We start from the raw sequence: 4,603 nt of genomic DNA, 5'->3' as shown, positions 1-4,603 counted from the left end.
GGGTTTAGGTAAGGATTAGTGTGAGCATTAGGGTTACAGTAATGGTGAGGATGATGGTTAGGTTTAGGATTAGTGTTAGGGTTAGGTTGACAGCTAGGTTGAGGGTGAGGTTTAGGGTGAGGGTGAGATTGAGGGTGATGGTTTTGGTTAGGTAAGGGTTAGGGTTAGGATTAGGGTTAGGGTTAAGATTAGGTTGAGGTTTAGGGTAAGGGGTAGGTTTAAGGTTAGGGTGAGGGTTAGGTTTAGTGTGAGGGTTACTGTGAGGGTTAATGTTAGGGTGAGGGTAGTGTAAGGGTTAGGGTGAGGGTTAGGTTGAGGGTGAGGCTTAGGTTGAGGGGTAGGTTTAGGGTTAGTGTGAGCGTTCGGGTTAGGGTTAGGATTAGGGTGAGAGTAAGGGTTAGGGTGAGGGTTAGGGTGACGGTTAGCGTTCGGGTTAGGAAAGGGTTAGGGCGAGTATTAGGGTTAGGGTTAGAGTGAGGGTTACGCTGAGGGGTAGAGTTATTGTTAAGGTTAGGGTTAGGTTTGGAATGAGGGTTAGGGTTAGGGTTTGGATTAGGGTAAGCGTGAGGGAAAGTGTTAGGTTCAGGGTTAGGGTGAGGGTTAGGGTTAGGTTTAGCCTTAGGGTTAGGGTTAGGGTGAGGTTTAGGTTAGGGTAAGTTTTAGGGTGAGGATAAGGATGAGGGTAAGGGTAAGGGTGAGTGTTACGTTTAGTGTGAGGGTTAGGGTTAGGGTTGAGTTAGGGTGAGGTAAGGTTTAGGCTGAGGATTAGGGTGAGAGCGAGGTTGAAGGTGAGGTTTAGGGTTAGGGTTAGGGTGAGGGTTAGTGTTAGGTTTAGGGTGAGTGTTAGAGTTAGGGTTAGGGTTAGGGTTAGGTTGAGGGTGAGGGTTAGGGTGATGGGTAGGTTTAGGGTTAGCTTGAGGGTTAGGTTTAGTGTGAGGGTTACTCTGAGAATTAAGATTAGGGTGAGGGTGAGGGTAAGCCTTAGGGTGAGGGTTAGGGTGAGGGTGATGTTTAGGGTGAAGGATAGGTTTAGGGTTAGTGTGAGCTTTAGGGTTAGGGTGAGGTTTAGGGTGAGGATTAGGGTGAGGTTTAGTTTGGGTTTAGGGTTAGTGTGAGGGTGAGGGTTAGGGTTAGGATTAGGGTGAGGGTAAGGTTAAGGGTGAGCTTTAGAATGATGGTTAGGGTTAGGGTTAGGAAAGGGATAGGGTGAAGGCAAAGTTGAGGGTGTGGGTTGGGGTTAGCGTTAGGGTTAGTGTGAGGCATAGGGTTAGGGTGAGGGTGAGAGTTAGGGTTATTTTTAGGGTTAGTGTTAGGTTTAGGGTGAGGGTGAGTTTCAGTGTGAGGTTTAGGTTAATAGGGTGAGGCTGAGGTTTAGGGTTAGTGTGATGGTAAGGCTTAAAAGGAGGGTTAGGGTGAGGGTAAGCATTAGGGTTAGGGTGAGAGTGAGGTTTTGGGTTAGGGTTAGGATTAACGTGAGCATTAGGGTTAGGGTGTGGTTGAGGGTTAGGCTTAGGGTGAGGGAGACGATAAAGGTGAGTGTGAAGGTTAGAGTTACAGTTAGGGTGAGGTTTAGGATTAGGGTTAAGTTTAGGGTTAGGGTGAGGATAAAGTTTAGGCTGAGGATTAGGGTGAGGGTTAGGGATAGGGTTAGTGTTTGGGTTAGGATAAGTATTATGTTGAGGTTAAGGGTGAGGGTGAGGGTTAGGTTTAGTTGTAGGGTTAGGGTGAGGGTTAGGGTTAGGGTTAGGGTGAGTATTAGGGTGAGGTTAAGGGTTACGATGAGCGTTAGAGTGAGGGTGAGCGTTAGGGTTAGTGTGAAGGTAAGGGTTAGGGTGAGGGTTAAGGTGAGGGTGAGCATTAGGGTTAGGGTGAGGGTGAGGTTTAGGGTTAGGGTGAGGGATAAGGTGAGGGTTGGGTGAGCGTTAGTTTTAGGGTTAGGGTGACAACTAGGTTGAGGTTGAGGGTTAGGGTTATGGTTATGGTGAGGGTGAGGGTGAGGTTTAGGGTTGGGATTAGTGTTAGGGTTTGGGTTAGGCTGAGGGTGAGGGTGAGAGTTAGGTTTAGGGTTAGGGTGAAGGTTAGGGTTAATGTGAGGGTTAGGGTGAAAGTGAGGGATAATGTTAGGGTTAGGTTTAGGCTGAGGTTTAGGGTGAGGGTGAGGGTTAGTTTGAGGGTGAGGGTTAGGTTTAGGGTGAGGATTAGTGTTAGGATTTGGGTTAGGGTGAGGGCTAAGTTGAGGGTGTGGGTTGAGCTTATGGTTAGGGTTAGGGTGAGGGCTAAGATGAGGGTGTGGGTTGAGCTTATGGTTAGGGTTAGGGTGAGGGTTAGGGTTCGGGTGAGGGTGAGGGTTAGGGTGAGGGGTACGGTTAGGATCAGTGTGAGGGTTACGTTTAGTGTGATGGATAGGGTTAGGCTTATTTTTAGGGTTAGGGTTAGGTTTAGGGTGAGTGTGAATGTCAGTGTGAGGTTTAGGTTTAGTGTTAGTGTAAGGGTTACTGTGAGGGTAAGGGTGAGGGTTAGGGTTAGGTTTAAGTTTAGGGTTAAGATTAGGCTGAGGGTTAGATTGAGGGTGAGGGTTACAGTTAGTGTTAGGGTGAGGGTTAGGCTGTGGGTTAGGGTTAGGGTTAGGTTTAAGGTGAGGGTTAGGGTGAGGTTAAGTGCTAGCGTGAGTGTTAGGGTGAGGTTGAGGTTTAGGTTTAGTGTGATGGTAAGGGTTAGGAGGAGAGTTAGGGTGAGGGTGAGCATTAGGATTAGGGTGAGGGTGAGGTTTAGGGTTAGGGTTAGGATTAAAATGAGGATTAGTGTTAGAGTGAGGGTGAGGGTTAGGGTTAGGGTTAGGGAGAGGGTTACGGTGAGGGTGAGGGTGAGGGTTAGAGTTAGCGTGAGGGTGAGGGTTAGTGTTAGGTTTAGGGTGAGTGTGAGGGTGAGGGTTAGGTTTAAGATTAGGGTTAGGGTTAGGGTTAGGTTGAGGGTAATGGTTAGAGTGAGGGTGAGGTTGAGGATGAGGGGTAGGGTTAGGATGAGGGCTAGGATGAGGGTGAGGGTTAGGGTGAGGTTTAGGGTGAGGGATAGGGTAGTGATAGGGTGAATGTTAGGGTTAGTGTGAGGGTGATGAGTAGGGTTAATGTTACTGTTAGGGTGAGGCTAAGTGTTCGGATGAGGGTTAGGCTGAGGGTAAGGTTTAGGCTTAATGTTAGGGTGAGGGTAAGTTTTAGGTTGAAGGTAAGGGTGAGGTTGAGTGTTAAGGTTAGGGATAGGGTTGATGTGAGGGTTTGAGTTAGGGTTAGAGTGAGGTGAATGTTACGGTGAGGGTTAAGGTTAGGGTTAGGGTTACGGTTAGGCTTAGGATTAGGGTGTGGGTTAAGGTGATGGTGAGGGTTAGCGTTGGGTTAGGGTGAGTGTGAGGTTGAGGGTTAGGTTTAGGATTAGGGTTAGGGTGAGTGTTAGGGTGAGGGTGAGGGTTATTGTGAGGGTGAGGGTTAGTTTTAGGGTGAGGATTAGGTTTAGGATTAGGGTTAGGGTGAGGGCTAAGGTGAGGGTGTCGGTTAGGGTTAGGGTTAAGGTTAGGGTGAGGTTTAGGGTTAGGGTGAGTGTGAGGGTTAGGTTTAGTGTGCAGGTTAGGGTTAGTGTTAGAGTTAGGGTGAGGGTAAGGGTTACGGTGAGGGTTAGGATGACATTGAGGGTGAGGTTGAGCGCTAGGGTTAAGTTTAGGGTGAGGGTTAGGGTTAGGGTGAGTGTTAGGGTTAGGGTTAGTTTGAGGGTGAGGGTGAGGATCAGGGTGAGGGTTAGGGTTAGGATTAGGGTTAGGGTTTCTGTTAGGCTGAGGATGAGGGTGAGGGTGAGGGTGAGTGTAAGGTTTAGGGTGAGAGTTAGTGTGATCATGAAGTATACTGTTAGGTTTAGGGTGAGGGTTAGGTTTAGTGTGAGGTTTAGGGTTAAGGTAATTTTTAGGGTTAGGGTTTGGTTTAGGGTGAGGGTGAGTGTCAGTGTGAGGTTTAGGTTTAGTGTTAGTGTTAGGTTTAGGGTCAGGGTGAGGGTGAGGGTTATGGTTAGCTTTAGGTTTAGGGTTAAGTTTAGGCTGAGGGTGAGGGTGAGGGTGAGGGTAAGGGTGAGTGTTAGGGTGAGGGTTAGGGTGAGGGTTAGGATTAGGGTTAGGGTGAGAGTCAGCGTGAGGTTAAGTGCTAGGGGGAGTGTTAGGGTGAGGGTGAGATTTAGGGTTAGTGTGAGGGTAAGGGTTATCAGGAGGGTTAGGGTGAGTGTGAGCATTAGTCTTAGGGTGAAGGTGTGGTTTAGGGTTAGGTTTAGGATTAACGTGAGCATTAGGGTTAGGGTGAGGTTGAGGTTTAGGGTTAGATTTAGGGTGAGGTTGAGGGTGACAGTGAGGTTTAGGGTTAGGGTTAGGGTGAGTGTGAAGTTGAGGGTTAGGTTTAGGATTAGGGTCAGGGTTAGGGTGAGGGTGAGGGTAAGGTTTAGGTTTAGGGTAAGGTTGAGGGTTAGGGTTAGGGTGAGGGCTAGGATGAGGATGTGGGTTAGGTTGAGGTTTAGGTTGGGGGATAGGTTGAGGGTTATGGTGAGGGTGAGGGCAAGGTTGAGGGTGAGGGTT

Source organism: Dipodomys merriami, unplaced genomic scaffold (assembly GCF_024711535.1).
Source record: "Dipodomys merriami isolate MVZ:Mamm:240054 unplaced genomic scaffold, mDipMer1.0.p SCAF_43, whole genome shotgun sequence".
NCBI classification, from domain to species: domain Eukaryota; kingdom Metazoa; phylum Chordata; class Mammalia; order Rodentia; family Heteromyidae; genus Dipodomys; species Dipodomys merriami.
Note: the sequence above shows the minus strand (reverse complement) of the source record.